Consider the following 18,104-nt stretch of genomic DNA (forward strand, 5'->3'; position numbering starts at 1 on the left):
GTGGGTTTTACCCACACCTCTGACTGCCCAGCCTGGCAGAGATGTGGCTAAAATTAATTGGCAAGATGGCATGATCAAGTGTGTCTTGAAGAATCAAAAAGGTTTTAATAAGGAAGGGAAATAATACAAAAACAAAGGCAAAGCCGAGCACAGTATAGAGACAAGTCTCCTACTTGCTACAACACCTCAAAAAGCCTGGAGTTTCTTTGTTCTCTCTCTTTAGCACTGAACAGCCCAGGTGGGCTTTTTGGCCCTTGGCCCAATGAGATGAACAACAGACCTTGAGTTACATTCTTGGAGTCCAATCCATGCTCCTGTGCTGGCTCCGAGTCAATTACAATGAAAAGCCCACAGAACTTTCCAGTTAAACTCCCTGAAATGTCCAAAGGTAAAGTGAGACTCTTTCCCTATTGGGAAGCACCTGCTGGAGGTGTGGGGTGCATCACCATACCGACCCTCTCCTTTCTACAGGTCCCTTTTTACCCTGGAGAACCAGAGCGTTCCCCTCTCCTGGCTGCTCCATCCTGGGAGAGAGAATTTGGAGAAAGTTTCTTTACAGTGTTGTCTTGCTGTGTTCGTATTATTCATAAGGAGAAACAGGCAGGAGTTTATTATATTGCTTTAATTTATGCATTTGGAGTTTTTAAAGAGAAAACCAATTAAGATTCTCTGATGAGCCCTCCAGCTCCCAGCAGCTTTGGGAAACATTTGCCATGAGATGCATTCAATCTGTGGCCAATACCTTTGTGTGTGGTCCTGATAAACACTTTTGGGTGATGCTGAAAGAAATGCAATATCTCCTCCTTCCTCCTCTCCTGCCTCCCCAGCCCTGATCCTGCTCACTGCCATTACTGTGCCTGGCAGGCTGAGTCCCTGGGTGGTAGAGGTTCAAAGAGGAGTTTGTGGAAAAGCCAGTGTGACATTCGAGGCAGGGCTGGCTGACTTTCTGCCCTGCTCACACTGTGGATTGTGAGTTTTTAGTTGATGCCTTGGGAAGGCTGAGCTGAAACAGAGACTGGACGGGGTTAGAGAATAAAGTAGAGATTTATTGAAAGACCTTTAATATACATCTTGGGCAGGACAGGGCTTGACCAGGGCTACACCCAAGGTGGACACAAAATGGTCACAAAATGGCTGACTAGCCACAAGTAATTACATTTTTTAAAGTTTACGTCCATTTGCATATTGGGGTTTAATTGTCCAATTACAGCTCCAGGTTGTGAGGTCTCATCCCTCTTGTTCCTTCTTTCAGCCACCCTTGTTTGTGCTTTTGGGCCTGAAAGTTGTCCTTGGTGTGCAGCAGGAAAAGGATTTGTTTTGTCTCCCTGCTGTGTGCAGAGCTGAGTGACACTGACTGTGAGCTCAGAGCTGCACCCCTGGGCAGCACAGAGTCTGAAATACATCAAAGCTCAAACTTAAGGCATCATAGTTGTTTCAGAGCTGGGGAATGTTGTCTGGCTGTTCCAGTTGGATGAAGGAATTTTGAGGTGTTGTGCCATATCTGTGGAGGGACAGGGACTGAGGGATGTGTTTTCCTGGTACAATCCCCTTCCCAAACCCCAACCTCTCTATCCATCCCTACTTTCTCCCTGCAGCTGTGCTCCAGCTGTGGCTCATCCCCTCTCCATCCTAGCTCAACCCCTCACTCTGGACCCACAAGCAGCACCTGCTCTGCCCCATCCTGGTCCCGCAGATATATTTAAACTTTGATCTTGATGGGAAGTGACTGGTGCTACATTAAAGCCATATGTTTTAGAGGGAACGGCGGGGACGTGTAAGCTCAGTGATATTCACATCTAGAGAGAGCTGGGAACTTGTAGTGCCACCCACGCTTGGTATTTCTGCCGGCTCTGCGAGGCTTACACAGCTGGGGAAGGCAGAGTGGGAGCGAGATCTTCTGCTTAAGGGATTTTGTAGAGAGAGATGGATTAGATAGATTTGATGGAAACTGATAGTTTATGAAAATGAATTCACCTGCATCTCAATTTGGCTCTTGATGCCAGGAGACGGAGAAGAAAAGGAATAAAAAAAGGCAAGAGGGGGAGTGGGAAAACAATCCCGAGTTAATTAAAGTGCAGTTTTGATGTGCTGTGCTGGGTTGTTTTCTTTTAAACTGTTTGGCAAGTGGGATGGATCCCTTGGTGTCATCTTCCCAGAGAGGAGTGAGCAGAGGGATGCTGCACCTTGGGATTTCTCTTCATCTCCTCTGACTGTCCTATCAGTGGCTTAGGGGAATGAAGTGGGACTGTGTCAGAAATAGTGAAGAGAACAGTGTTGGCCAAGGGTGCTTGGCAGAGTGAAAAAAACTGCATATGATGGCTGTGTTTATCTCTGAATTTATCAGAAGCATCCGGGCAGGAGTGGAATTAGCAGTGCTCATTCAGCACCCAGCTGGAGCAGGCTGCCATCCCTGCTGGCTGTCACACCAGTCCCTCATGTTTGGCCACTGGAAGCTTTGGGAGAAGCCAGATGTTGGGTGGGAATAAACAAAAAACAAAATTTACAAATCCTTTTTTCAATTTCCCTGTCACCAGGAAGGTGACAAACCATAACATGGTGTTTCTCCTGGAGGCAGGGGAGTCAGGGAGGAGCTGTCCATCCCAAGTTGTGGAGTTATGAAAAGCTGGGGAGGAGATAGGACTGTGTCTGTTTTGAGTGCAGGAAGAGTCACAACCTGGATAGATTGAACCTTTCCAGGGACTTTGGATATACAAAGGTGCCCCTGTCTTCAGTCAGGCATGGCACAGGCAAGAATTTCCAGAGAGCTCAATTGGTGTGGGGCTGAGCTGGATCTTGGACCTTGGTTTGGGTATTTCCAGCTGACGGAGCTTTTGGGACAACTGGCTCTGGGTCCCATAGGAAATCTGTATTTTTCTTTGGTCTGGGTGCTTGAACAAGGCTTTTCTTTTCTTCCCAGTGATGGAAAACTCTCTGAGCAGCCTCTCACACTGAGGAGCTTGTGCTCCTCTGTGCTGGAATCCTGTTCTCACGGCAGTGAAGGTCTTGGAGCACCATCAGAGCAGCAAGATCCAGGATCTGAACTGTGCTCCTCTTGCTATCTGTTGATACTCTGATCACTAAATAATTATTGGCATTGGCGAGCACAGGCAGCTCCTCAACTCCCCGTGGCCGCAGGCAAATCTCTTCATCTCCCTGCTTTGATTCCATCATCTGGACAACAGGGATAATAATCCTTATTTTCTCTCAGTTTATGTCACTCTGTCAATGTAAATATGAAGTCCTTTGGGCAAGAAGTGTCTCTGGGAACTCGTGAGGAATAAGCAGTGTTTGGAGGTGGCATTACATGGACGAGCAGGACCTTTTTAACAAAGCTCTGTGCAGCTCCAAGGGAGCATTTTTCAAAAGAAGACGGGAAAAAAGCCAACACAGAAAGTTGAAAACAAAACATGTGGGTAAATTAAGGCATGTAAGGCTCGCTTTGGAGTGTGAGGGAAGCATCTCTTCCTGGTTAGTTTATCAAAGGGAGGTTAAGAGGTGATTTCGTTGTGGTCTACATATTTCTCTGTGGGGGAGAAGCTGCTGAAAATGGACAGGTTTTTAATCTAGCAGCGAAGAGTGTGTCAGGATCCAGTGCTGGAAGGTGAAGCTGGACTCATTTACAATAGAAGCAGTGTCCGATTTTTGAAGGGAGGGTAATTAATCATTGCAACAACTTACTCTGAGCCACAGCAGGGCTGCCACAACCCCTGAGCTCTACACTTAAGAGAGATGTTTCTGAGGGAAAGCCGGGAGCTTGTGCAGAACCCACTGAGGGCAGGACCCTGCCATCCATGGGATGGGGACAGTCCCATGCTAGCCTCTCACCTCCAGAAAACTGCACAAGGGTGTTTTTATCCCAGTTTGGATGTCTGCACAGTGCTGGGGTGTCCCCAGGTGCAGGGAGCAGCCACAGATGCATTAAGCACTAATCACTGCCAGGCCTCCAGGGATCAGCAGAGTCGTTGTGCCTTTTTTTTTTTTTTTTATCCCTTTCAAAAGCATTTTTAAAAATCAATACAAATAAATAAAGAGGCCATAAATCTAGGAAGACACCTGAAGCTCCCTCCAGAGCTCTCTGTTTTGTGGGGATGGGTGGAAGGGTGACAGAGCATTGACCTGCCTGAGACAGATGGGAGGATGCTGGAGCCAGTGCACCCTCTGGGGAGGCAGGAGAGGGGGTTGCAGGGGTGAAGGATGTATATTTTAAGGATGTATATTTTAAGGTATAGGACATCCCCAGCTGGCCACTCACCAAGGGAAAAGCCTGGCTTTAGGAGCGTTTTGTTGACTTTGAGGCAGAGGCCAGGGATTGCTTGAAAAACAAGACCAAGCTGAGGCACAGCCAGAAGCAGCCCCTTGTTTTGGCTCCCCTGACCTCATCTGGTCAGACTTGATTTCCCCGTGCCTGTTTCAGCTCTGGGGGCAGAGGTCACTCTCAGCCTGAGTTATTTGTGCTGAGCAGCCTCCCCTGCCTCTGGCACAGACAGGGGGAAGTGACGGGCTCATTTCTGCAGGGGAACCCATCCAATGCTCCCTCTCTTTTCATCTCAGAGGGGTAGTTTTTGGGAATGGTTTGGGAAACATTCTGCACAACCCTGGGAACTTGGGGTGGGTAGTGAAGCTCCTTGTCCTGCTGCTGAAAGCAGACAAGGAAATCTCAGATGAATTGTGCAGTGGGTCATTTCCAGTGCTCATCCATGCTTGGAGGTACAAGCTGGTTAAACCCTTCCCAAGGGACAATATATTCTTATAAAACACAAGATGCTGCGTGTAGCCCCTCCCAGCCAGGCCAAACAAATTGTGTCTTGAGCAAACAGAGCACAGAAGGGTGGCAAAGGCACTGTCCTCTACCTGTTGCCATCCCTGTGGTGTGGCAGCAGAGAAACAGCTCTGCCTTGGCAAGGATCCTGCTGAAGGGGAAAATTTATGCATGGCACCTCCAAATTCATATTCATGGGTGCAAGGAGGGAGCAGCAGTGACTTGGGGGGATCCTTGCTGGGTCCCTGGGAGTAAAATTCATCTCTGTGTGCCTGGTGTGATCTCAGTGGCTCTCTTGTCCCCCTTCTCCTCATTCCCCCTCGAGGGGGGCTGGTTGTTTCTGAAGAGGGTCTTCCTTGGGCAGGTTGTGCAGGAATTGCTGCACTCCCTGGTAATCATGGACTGTCAGCAGCCTGAGGAGGGGAGTTCAGCCCAACACCGGCACTGCAAGGAGAGATAATGGTAAATAACCAGCAGCTATTGGGGAAGGTTGAAGTAAAATAAATGGATCCAATTTTCAGTCTTTCTCCTGGGTGTTTTTTTTTTTTTTTCTTTTTCTTGCTCTGTCCTTTCTTCCTGTTTGACTGTGGTGCAGCCCCAGCAGGGCTGGAGAGCCCTGCACCTAAAACTGAGGGGGCCCTGGTCTTTTGCTTTGGTCTGCACCCCAGTCCCAAGTTTTAGGTGTTAGCAAAAAAGCAATCTGACTTCTTGTCAAGGGATAAGCTGGGAAGGAAAACTCCTGGTCTAAGTGGATGGAGGATGGGAAAAGGGGCTCAAACCCCCTCCCAATGCCTCAAATAAACCTTTTCCCCAGTCTAGCTGCCCACACGTAAACAAGATGCATTTTCAACCTGTTCTTTCTCTCTCCTTGACAGCACAGTGGCAGTTTTTTGCCAGAAGTCCTCGTGGGCTGTTGGTGGGAACGTGGTGGTGGGAAGTGAAGGGTCCCCGTGGCCCGCGGGGGCTGCGGGAATCGCTCCAAGCGCTGCTCGCTGACCTCTGCCTGAGGCTCTGAAATCCGTGTGAGAAAACCATCATAGCTCCCCACCTTGCACGTCCTCCTTGTCAAAACAGAAACATTTCTTGCAGGACCTCATCGAGGACTTAAATACCTCCAGAAATTCCTCTGCAGCAACTCTCTTTTCTGTCTTGCATCCCGAAGCTCCGCTGTCAAGCTGCTTTTCTTCCTTCCCAGCATCTCTTTCTCAACGCTGCCTGCTGGCTTTGGGGACTGGGAGGATGCAATCCTAATTATCCTCGTGGTGTTTTCTGTCAATTCTTGGGATTACATCTTCCCATCAGGGAAGGGCAGGTGCAGTAACTGGCCCTGCTGTTTGCACAGAATAAGGCAACACTGGGCCCTCCTTTACAAAGCATTTTTAGGGCCACACTGAGGTGCTGAAAACAATTTGGGTGCTTGGGCTGGGTGCATCTTCTGGACCTCTGGGTGCCTGCAGGTCACTCCAGCCCCTTCTGGCTGAGCTGAGTTTTCTGGGATTCAGGAATGACAAACATGCAAAGCACGGTGTAATTAAACACGCGGTGAGCGCGGCTCATTAAGTGGTTGCTGGGAGTAAAGCAAAAACCTCCCTGACAGCCCGGCCTGGCAGGAGCAAGGGCCGTGGGGATGACTCAAGGCCAAGCATAGCTTGATGTCCAGAGTGTTTGGTGCTGAGCTGGGATCCAGAGCATCCTCAGCCTCTCCCCCGCCACATCCCGCTCAGCTGTCCGGTGCTGCGGATGAGAAACAAAATAAACAGCAATTTTCCAGCCGTGCAGGCTCTTTAAGCCCTGATTGCAAGCCGTGTGCTGTCTGCTTTTTCAAGTTCTCCTGCAAAAGCATGTCAGGTTTCCTTGGAAACTTCTGAAACTTCCTGTCCTTGGCGTGAATCCTCGGTGGTGTTGAGGACGTCGCGTGCTGCAGAGTGGGTTGAGCTGTCGAGCTGTGGTGTTGCCCTCCCTGCACTTGGGTGCTGCTCAGGGGGAGCTTTCAGGGCTTTTGGGGATGCTGGGTGTGTGTGTGGTGAGAGCTGCCTGTGGGGATCATCATTCCCATAGCAGGAGCTTTACCTGGATTTACCTGCCAAGGCTGTGGGGTGGTGTCTGCTTTTGAACCCTCCAGAAAGATAAGGGCAGTCAGTAAATCAAATATCATCGGAGAATCTTCTCAAACAGCAAAGTCACCTCTGAAAATAGGGGAGTTGGAGAGGCTCTTGGGCACCTTTTTGCAGTTAAATTGTTCCTCAGCTCAGAGCAGGCAGCCTTGCCAACCCTCCCACCCTCCATTCCAAGGGAAAAGCCCAGGTGGTTCTCACGGCTGCGGTGAGTGATGCCCCAACCCTTTTTCTTCTCCCCTTTTTGAAATCTGAATTTTCCATAAAGCTAAGCCCAGCCCTCTGGTGAAAGGTGCTGCACAGTCGTGGGGAGATGAGGAAAAAAAAAGGGTCCTTTCTCTCTTCTTTAAGGCTCTTCTCTCACCTTTTCATTTACCTTGAGCCTTGGAGTGAAATTCCATAAGGGCTCTGTGAAAGAGCGCTGACACAAGACTCTAATTTCAGGTGTGAATATGGAGACGTTTTTCATTAGGAAGCATATGGTGTTAAGGTTAAAAAAAAAAAAAAAAAAAAAAGAGAGATGAAGTTTGACAGCCAGGAACAAAGCAATGAAATAATAACTACAGGTGGGCAAAGCCTCCAGCAGCGTTTGCAAACAACAAAACCAAGCCAGGGGCGGTTCAGATCCAAGTGTTATTGTTACTTATTAGAGTTAGTGGAAAATTTTTCAGGAGAATCAGGGTTGTTTTTTGACAGAAGCTTGGGTTTTCATCAAAAGTGAAATTTCCATGGGAAGTGTTCACCTTCTGAGAGAAATTTGGGCGTGTGGTGAAAGACAAAGAAAGAAAGAAAGAAAGGAAAAAGTGAAGAAAGATGTCAGAAAGCAGCTGAGGTGTTTTTATGCTGAGTGATGGATGAAGTGTCCCTCCTCCCCAGTGCCAGGCAAATACAGACTGGGAAGGTCTCTGCTGGGTGGTTGGGTGCTGGTCACCTTCAGCTCAGGGGGTTCAGGCCCCTGGTTCCATCTCTGCTATCAAACACTGTCCTCATCTCCCCATTAAAGCAACCTCATAAATACACAGCAGCTTCCCTACCCATAAGAAAATATTTCCTTGATTCCCTCTTTTGGTACTTTGTGGAAGTTTTCTGCCTCCTCATCTCCTGATTTATCCTTATCTCTTGGAAGTGTTGCCTAATGGCTGGAGTTCCACACTGGGATGTGTGAGAGGAAGATGTTCTCTAAAACATCTTTTATTTCTCTTTCTGCCTTATAAAACAAGGTTAAAGGTATTAATGCTCCTGGTGAAATACTATGGGAGATGCTGATTAAAAGCCTGGAATGGGAGGTGGATCTTTGCTGCCAGAGCATCTTGTCCAGCTTCTCATTTCCCCTCAGGGCTTTGGGAGAAAGTTTGGCTCGGGAGCCAAATGTCATTGCAGAGGCTCCTCTTCTCTGCTCTTTGAATGCCAGGTCCCGAGTGTCCTCGCAATTTATGGTGAATATTTTATACCTCTAAATGATGTTTTGTGGGATTCCACTCATCCTGCCTGCTGTGCCTCCGCCAGTGGTGGAGGATGGAGCCTTTGTTGCGTGTGTCAAGCTTGACGAGGCGCCGTTTTTCCAAATGGATAATTCCGTTCCTCTGCCGTCGAGGAAATAGTTTCCTTCCTGGAAAGGCTGATCTGTGCCCTGAATGAGGTTTTGGCTGCCAGGGAGACCCCTGAGTAAAAGATATAATGTGGCTGCAGGTGACCTTGTGATAAGGCATGGAGGGGGTATTCCTTATATTTTCTTCTGGTCCCATTTTGGAGTTTGTTTGTACTGGGAAAAGCTTCAATGTAGGGGAAAAGTGAGGGTTACTGAACCCCCTCCTCACTGATCCCTTCCCATTAGCAGTGCAGAGAATGAGTGGTCTGAGGGGGGAACAGTTTTGTCTACAAAAGAGAAAAAAGAGCACTTAAAAAAACTGGAAAGCGGGAAGATAAATGGCATGAGAAACAAGCCACGAAAGAACCCAAGTCAGGAGATCAGATTGGAAATACGCTGCTCGTTTTCCAGTTCCAGCCATTACCTTCTGCTCTGAGCTGGCTCGGACAGCCTTGGTGCTGCATGTCAGCCCAGGGATGATGGAGCAGGTCCCATCACGTATCCCTGCAAAGCAGGAGCAGGATGGAGCCTGGCCAACCTTGCTGGCCACCTTGGAAGCTGGAATCTGGAGTTGCTCCATCCCAATACCCTCGGCAGACACGCTCCCACCACGTCTGCACAGGGCTGTGACTTTGGGGACCCGTGGGAGGAAAGGTGCCACAGAACCACTGGTTTTATTAACACCGTGGAAGGTTGCCAGCCATAATTAAAGCCGTGAGAAGCTTGGCGGTCTCACTTCACAGAGCCTGGTACAAATATTTCTGTTGGGTTTGATCCATGCTGCTTCGGAGCCTCTCGGTTTCACCTCGTGCTGCCGAGCTGCGTGAGGTCTCTGCAAAGAACACGGTGAGCCCTTGCTGAGGTGAAGCCAGGCAAGGCTGACGTGACGTGAACGCTGATGAAGCGACCAAGTTTCCTCTCAGCAGGCCACAGTTTGCCTGCAAAGTTTGGATGAATTGGATGGGAGTGAAGTAACTTGGAGAAGTCAGTTCAGTCGCGCCTTGTGTGGGATTCGCCGGCATATTTCCCGCATCTTCTCTGTCTCGGGGAGGAGGAGTGTGGGGAAGGAGGTGGGGAAGAGCAGACTAAGAAGAGGAGGCAACCTTTCGTAACTGCGTAGAGATGTCTCTCCTCCTTCCCCACTCTTGCAGGAGCCATCTGCTGCAGCTCAGCAGGCTTGAGCCCAGTCAAACTGTTTTCCCCCCTGCCTCATAAATTGCTTCTTGCAACTTCAGGCAGGTGTCAAAGTCTTGGTTATAAATGCACCCTTCGGAGAACCTCTTCACAAACATGGTTTGTCTGGGGACAGAGAGTTAATTCATGGCACCTGTTGTTAACTCCATAAAAATCCAGCTCTGGTGGGTGCCCAAGTTTCTCCATAGTCACTGAGGACATATGGGGACACTAAGAGTTACTGCTCATTATTTGCAGCTCTCTGGTGGTGGTGGAGAAAACTTTGTTTGGCTGGCAACCTTTTAAAAGGCAAGGAATTCCTGAGGTGATGCTTGCTGGGCTTTTAGGGGAAGATCTTCCCATTTGAGCAAAATCTCAACAGAGGGACCATCTTAGAGCTCTCTTCGAGCTCTTACCCTTCAACTTTGAAGGTGACTTTAATCAGTTCCTGAAGGAATTGTCCCATCCTTGGCAAACTCAAGGGGATTGAGATGATGATTTAACTCCACACAACAGAAACATTTGGTACAGGACATAGTAACTATGACATCACCCTTGTGACAACAGATGACTCATCCCCAAGATGACGAGAACCTCCCCTGAATTCTTAAAAGTCCTCTCTCATCCACACTATCTAGCCCAGGCTGTTGAATACAGCCTACAGACACAGTCTTGCTCTCCTTCTCTGTGAATTAAACACACCCCAGAGCGCCACAACCACGGTTTGAGGGTGGCTTTCCTGAAAGCACCATTTTCCTCAATAGCTACATGCAAGCAGGGTTAAAAATGGGGAAAGGGATGAAGAGCCCCTTCTGTCTGTTGCCCACCTCTCCTTGCAGACCCCAGGGGAGGGTGGTGGTGACTGCCTGCATTGCGGCACCTCCCCGAGGCAGGGGGACACAGCCAGGCAGCACGGGGAGGCTGCGGGGTACACTCAGGGTATTTTTATCTCCTCTCCCCGAACGTGCAGCCGGCGTCGGCAGAAAAGTGCCAGATTGCCAGCCCAGCCAAGAATTCCAGGCTCTGCGAGCTGTCGGGGAGGGAGCCGAGGCGTGAATTGAGCGTGCCGCGCTTCTTTTTTTTTCTCCAGAGGGTGTACGGAGAAGGCTGGAGCGTCCCTCCATAGGTGGGTGCTCCTGCACCACTCAGGGATATCCCTGTTTGCCCCAAGTGTGGGCTTTGAGTCATCCCCTCCAAAATATCCCCTGTTCACCAATCCCCTCCTTGTGGCCATGCAGGGGGTGGCCTCAGCCCATCTCGGGTCCCTGAGGGTGTTTGTGTGTCAGCCCAGCTCCTGTTTGTCCCCCACAAGGGGACAGAATCACAAAATCACAGAATCACCAGGTTGAAAGAGACCTCCAAGATCATCGAGTCCAACCCAACCCTAACCTCAACTAGACCATGGCACCGAGTGCCACATCCAGTCTTTTCTTAAACACATCCAGGGATGTGTTTAAGACGTGATTCCACCACCTCCCCAGGTAGACCATTCCAATACTTTATTACTCTTGCAGCTGATGGCCAGGAGCTGAAGCCAAGCTGGCTTCTTCCTCTGCTGCAGCAGAAACAGGTTTTGTGCTTGTTCCTGACCTAGAAACGGGGCCAGCCACCTCGAGGTGAAGAGCTCTGCATCCTCTTACCCATCCCTGGAGCCTTTTAATCTTCTGAGCTGAAGATCTTTTGATCTGTGCAGCTCTGTAGTGCAGGCCAGGCTGGCCAGGAAGTGTTGAATGTTTAAAAACCCTGGGCTGCTCTCGCTACAAGGGAGTGATGCAGGCTTAAAAACAGGTCTGGTTCCCTCTGTGTCTGGTCAGGGGATAGGGGGAGGACAAGGACACCTGGCAAATCCCTGGGTGCGGTGAAATACCCAAAGGTTTTTCCTGAGGTGTCACTCGGGGAAGTGCCTCAGGCTAGAGCAGCATCCCTGGGGCCTGGGGCTGCTCTGCAGCGATGGAACAGGAGTCAGGGCTGAATTCATCCCTGCTAAACCTTTGATTTCCTTAGGAAACTTCTGCTTGATTCTCGAACTGGTCAGCAGTGCCTGAGTATCCCCAAGGGCGGGGATAAAAGCTTGGGAAGACCACCAAGGATCAGGAGCTGCTGTCCTTGAGGTGCTGGCGATGCACTTCCCCTGAATTGTGCTGCCTGGGGGTGAGTCTGACAGCTGATGCCACAACCTCACAGTCACCACAGAATGCTCATTTCCAGCCTCCCAAGCTGCACATCTCAGTCACCTCTTCAGCAGCCAGGAGGAGTTTTTGGAGAGCTGTTATCCTCCTGCTCCCGGTGCACTGGATCTGAACAGCCGAAATGTTTGTGCAAAGCTTCTTCTGGCTGCAAATAGGCCCCATTTCCTGGCAGTTCAGTGTTTTTAGGGGATGCTGCTGTGGCTGGAGGAAGGAGCCATGGTCTGGCAGGGCACAGCCTTGGACTCTGACCTCACAGAGCCTTTGCACAGCATTTGCTGCCTAATGAGGCTTAGGCAGCAGCCTGAGAGCTGTGTGGCAGATCATTGCAGGAAGATCAGCTATTATTGGAGTTGGTGCAGACGATCTGAGCGATGATTTGCTTCTCTCTCAAAGTACAATTAGTCACTTCCACCAGCTCAAAGGAGAGCAAGGGCCTGAACTATTTGTGGCTTTGTGCTGAGGGAGCAGAAGAGCGAGTCCTCCTGGTCTGGACAGCTCCAGATGAGTTTTGCCTCGTGGTGCCTTTTGTTAGCGATGCTCAAATCCAGCTCTGTGTTATGTGTCTACATTTTTAGCACCCTGAGATTTGCAGCTGTGCCCTGGGTGTGGGGTGAGGTGCTGGAGGCGGAGGATGGGCACTGATGGAGCCAACTGGTTCCATCCACAACATGAAAGGGGAGAAAAACCTGACTTGACAGAATCCAGCACTGAGAGGTTGGTGTTTTGCTCACCAGAGTGGGACAAAGGCTGTACACAGCTGTATTTCTTCCCTTCTCTCTGGCTGGTGGTGATGTGATGGTTTGGGCTCTGCCCCCAGGACCGTTTCTCTGCTCAGCAGGAGCTAAGGAGCAGGTTTGTCAGCTGGCAGGCTGCCTCCTGGCCTTGCAGGGGTGTGCTGGCTGCAGCCTTGCTCCTTTGCAGGTGAGCTCAGCCTCATCAGGAGCTAGCACCATGCCAAGAAGATGCTTGTGTGAGATTATTCCCAGTTTGGTACCCAAGCCCGGCTGCCTTAAAGGAGATTTCCTCTCTCTGCACTGCACTTTGCCTTTAAACACTCCTGGTTGGTAGTTGCTGAAAGCACCTCAGGTCAATTGGTGTTTCTGAACACCTTAATTAAGTGCTTTTTGCTTCTATTGAGCCCCTGCCCTTAAAAACCAGCCTTGAAATTGCTACATATAACCAACACCTTAAGGTTGCTTTATCATCTTAACTTTCTGCTTACAGGTTCTTTCTTGCTGGAGCAATCACTGCTCCCTGTTCTTCCCTGCCTGCCAACCACTGCTCCTCCTGGGATCTCCCTGGGATCTCCCTGGTAGGGCTGCCCCACATCCCAGCCCTGCTGAAACCTCTCTGCCCTCCTTCCTGCCTGTAAAAACAGGATCAGGGGAGTGTTTTGAGACTAATGGGATGTGCTTTGGGCTCCCAGGGCTTTGCTGTGGGTGGCTGCGTTTGGTGTCGCGGTGAGATTGGGATCCAGGGAAGATTTGTAGGGTTCCTGCTTTTCCCTGCCATGGTTGGGCCCCATGGCTGTGCCACGATGCACGACGCTGTCCCCAGCTCTCCTGCTGCCTCCCCTCTCCCTTTCCTCTCCACTGCTCAGAGCTCAGAGTGTTTTGGGCTGTAACCACCGCGCATTGTGAATTTCCATAAAGGCCGTGTTGTGGAAGGGAATTGTATTGTATATGCCGGCTGCGTGTTTCCTTTTAAACTATACCCCTGTCACCAGGCAGCTTTCTACAGGTTGGTTGCGGAGTGAACAGCTGAGAACCTGTGGGAAGACCCAAATGGCACTTAAATTATATTTGCTCTTTGATTTCGAAGACATTTAGTACCATTTAATAGAATCAGAATGCAATTTAACTCTGCCAAGTGGGGGAGGCCGCCTCGGGAGAAGTGACACTGCCAGAGCTGGGGAAACAAAAAAATTTAAGTGAGCAAAACAGCAGGGTCGCATTTACTATCCGGGTAATTATTATTAAATAAAGTGCAGAGTGGGACTGTGTCTATCAGGCTCCCCGAGCACTCCAAGTGGCATTAACCACTTCAGGGCCATGGGATGCTCTGGGTTGGGAGGGCTCAGGGGGACACCCGAGGGGTGGCAGCTGAAGAGGCTGTTGATCCGGAATTAACCCGGCAGCGTTTAAGCGGAGGCTGATTTTAGTGCTAATGGTCCCCTTAGCCCGGCTGGGCTCCCTCCCCCGAGCTGGCAGCAGCACTTCAGTGCCAATATTGTTTTCGCCACCAGGAGATGGTTATTACAAAAAAAAAAAAAAAAAAAAAAAAAAAAAAAAAAAAAAAAAAAAAAAAAAAAATGCAGGGAAAGGGACAGGAGCTGTGCTGTGCTGAGCACATCTTGGAGACAGCTCCACAGGGAGGTCTGGCTTTCCTGCCTCCCTGTCTGCCTGAAAGGATGATGAAGACTTCTTTCTTGAGTTTAAGCATTCTTTTTTTTTTTTTTTCCCCCCTACCATTTTCTGGTGGTGTTTATTTATTTGATTGGTTGTTTTTTTTTTTTTTTTCCCCTCTTTGTCGCTGGGGTTTTTGCCTGCATTTTTGATTTTATTTTTACCCTTAAAGTGTCCATTTCAGCCACCAGGACGCCTTAGCTTTGGCAGCACTAAGTTCTCTGCAGCGAGGAGCAGTTAAGCCCGACCTGGCTGCCTGGCAGTGCCCGGTTTAATTTCAGGTTTTTGGACAGGTCTCCAATGCAGACAGACAACGCCGGGGGGCGGCTGATTCCCAGCCGTTGTTCCCTGCCTGTTTAAAGGAGATAATGGCACTTCCCAACCTCACCGGGGGTTTGCAGAGGACGAGTCTATTAAAGATTGCGAGGTGCTAAAGATGCTTTGCTGATTGGGGCCATACAAGGAGCTGAGGTATCTGGTTGAGGGAAAGCTTTGAAATCAGGAGATTGTCTTTTTTTTTTTTTTTTTTTTTTTTTTTTTTTTTTTTTTGCCTGGCACCTGGAAATCAGATTGAGTTGTTAGAATTTTATTTTTGCCTGAAAAAAAAAAAAAAAAAATTACAGTAAACTGGGAGGTAACTTGTGTTTGGTTGATGATACGTCGCATTCCTCAAAAATGTTTTGGCTGATGCGTCTTACACAGCAGGAAAACACTCCCAAATTGCAGATGTGGAAACTGAGACACTGGGGATGGAGGGGATGGGGATCACCTTGATCAAAAGGATGTCAGAGGAGTCTTGCCCTGATTATCCTGCCATCCAGCTGGGGACCAGCAGGTCAAAAGATCCCAGGATGTGCTGGATGGTTGGGAATTGTGGGGAGGAAAGGTTCTCCCTGAAATGGTCAGCAGATATTTCTGCTTCATCTAAGCCACCCAAAATCCCTGCTCTGGGTGTCAGTAGGGATGTGCAGGCAGAAGATGCTGCTCCAAGATGAGTTTCCCCTGGAAAACCTCATAGAGCACCATGACAGATGCAGGTCCCCATCCCTCCACTAGTGTTGGGTGTGAATTTATGTCTGCATCTCTCAAACAGCTTGATATATCCAATCCTCCTGGATAAAGGCAAAGGATTGAATTATTTCCAAAGGACAATATTTCATTTCCTATAAGTGCCTTAATCTCGTGAGTAAATATTACAGCTTTGTGCTATAATCCCTAAGCTGGTATATCTCTTCCCTTCCCAGTTACCTTTTGTGTTGATTTACATTTAATATGTTGCCATTAAATCTCTTTCTCTCCCTGAGGCCTATTATAAGTGCAGTATTTATTCTGTTGAGTCTTTTTTAGTCACATTTCTATTGTATTCTAATGTGCTCACACAAAAGACTGCCGGGCACATTCCTGTGATATTTGCATCTCTTTCTTCCCTAATTTTGTCTGGGCTCCTGAAAACACATGCTGGTTTGGCCCTGCAACCCAAAGATTCCTCTTACAGATGAGATTCCTTCAGGAAATCTCTGCTAACTCCTGGGCTTTCCTGCTCTGCCAGTCCTGCTCCCAGGAGGAGCACCTCACCTGGTAGAACTGAGCATCCTGATCTGTGGAAAAAAAATAAAAAATCCCTGAATGAACCAGGGAGATCTCCATCTCATTTCATCCTTGGGCTCGGGCTTTGCATGAACCCACCTCATTCATTAGGCTGCTCAAGGAGAGGTTTTCTGCAATTTGCAGCAGGAGGTTTGAGAGCTGCCTGAGGGTGTTTAAGGGCAGGACAGTGCAGGGGGTGCAAAGACTGCAGTAAAATTTTGGGAGAGAGTGAGGATTTTTGGCTCTTTGATATAATGTTGGGTCTTTCTAACCCTCTCCTGGGATACCTGAGGGTCTCTGTAGTGCACTGGCAGTTTGAGGAGGGGGTCACAAAAGTTTTCCTGAGCTGGGGAACCTCCCCTGGGTGGTGTTTTGGGGGTGGGGGAGGGATGGAGTAGGGGGTGGGCTCCAGGAGGATCAGAGGCTGTGGGAGGTGGGGGAGAGGGACAACTCCATGCCCTTCTAGGGGTGGGGAAACTGGGGGAGGTCACCCCCCTTTCTCATGGGAAAGGGAGAGTTCATCACCCCTGAGAGCACCTTTCTCAGGAGCCCAGAGGAGAGCAGAGAGCATTCCAGCTGGAAAGGGAAACCCTCCCTCCCCCTGCTCTCAGCACCTGCCCTCTGTGGGCACTGCTGACCTGCTCATTCCTTTATCCTGCCTCATTTTGGGTGGCTGTGTCTCTGTTTTCCAGGCTTTGGGGGCAGGTGTGGGAGGCTGGGGGTCTGTGCTGCCTGGATTGCTGATTTCCGTGTGCAAATCCTCATATTTTCCCCCTGTCCCTGTTCTTTTCTCTGCTGTCCCCTTGATATAATAGCTTTGCTCCTCTCTAAAGTGCCTGGATCTCTACAGATTAAGGGTGCTCAGCAGAAGCTATTATTATTGTGATGCTTTTATTGCATAGAGAGACTGAGACATTAAAGGACTCCTTCAGCTGAGGCTTTTAGAGGTAGAGAAGATTGGCCAGAGCAGATTTGGGTGCAAACATCCACCCCAGGAGACAACCTGAAGCAGCAAAGAGCTGAGCTCATCTGCCTGGGTTGGAGGAGAGGCTCATGCTCAGACTGCAGATTTCCACCAGCGCTCTGAATGTCAGCTCTCCTCTGGAGCATCCTTGCCCACGGGAAGCAGGGATAAGCTTCCCTACCACTCCCTGCCTCTGCAGAGGGCGGTGTTGAAAAGCAGGAGGTCCCACAGGCTCTGTTCACAGGGCTGTAGGTAAAGCCTGTCCCACTTGGCTGGGAAAAAAAAAATCATGTAATTATTAATGGTCTTAATCAGGTTAAAAGTGTGCTCAAGCCTGGGTACCTCCTGTCACCTCACCACCATCACCTTTACTGGGGACAGGTGTGGCAGAGCCACTGGCAGGTCCTTTCTGGGACCCTTAGCGTGGATTAAACATCCCAGAGTAGCCAGGCTTTCTCTACGAGACTCGAGCCTGGGATTCAGGTTCTGCAAGATGCAAAAGCAAAGGAGCACGTACAAATATCCAGGGGTGGTGACAAAATGGCTGCATTTGAGCTGTGCCAATGAAGAGAACAGCAGAGGAAGGAAAAACAAATGTTGGCTGTTGGGGGACACGGGGAAACTATGCTTTTATCTCCTTTAAAATCACTCTGCTCTGTTTGGTTTTTAAATCTTCTCTCCACACCGGAGTCATTCTGCTGCTACGTGCAAAGCTACCAGGGGAGTTGGGGGAAGAAGGGAAAAAAAATTAATTGAATCCTTAGGTTTGAGTGATGGCTACTCTGAGAGCTTGTCAACCTGATGGTAAATCTTGGGGGTGTTAATTGCTTTGAAATCCCTTTCCTCTCGTCAGCAGTTCCCCACCTTCCCCGCAGTCCCGTCTCGCTTGTTTGCAACCCACAGTGATCTGCCCGTGCACGGCTCTGAGCATCCAGGGAAGGCTCAGGGTGAGAGGGAGGGATGCCTTCTCCTTATTCCCTTTCCAATGGCTCCTGTTTGCTGATAAGGTTAATTGATTTCTTTTGCTTTAATTAACGAAATTCAATTTCCGCTTAATGAGAAAGATTTTGGTGTGACACGTGTAAATGGCCAAGTGAGGAGTGCCAGGCGAGAGGGGAGGGGGGCAGGCAGCTGGGGGAGGTGGGGTCCCTCATCCTGGGCATCCTCCTCGTGTCCCCACAGTGAGGAGCAGCCCATTGCTGCATCCTCTGTGGGACCCAGGAGCATCACCAAACATCCTCTGCAGTTTGGTGCAGCTTTGGCCTGTTTAGGGAGGATTGACCCTGGGATGGAATCATGGAATGGTTTGGCGCATTAAAATTCAT

The sequence above is a fragment of the Zosterops lateralis genome (assembly GCF_965231275.1).
Source record: "Zosterops lateralis genome assembly, chromosome: 25".
NCBI lineage: Eukaryota > Metazoa > Chordata > Aves > Passeriformes > Zosteropidae > Zosterops > Zosterops lateralis.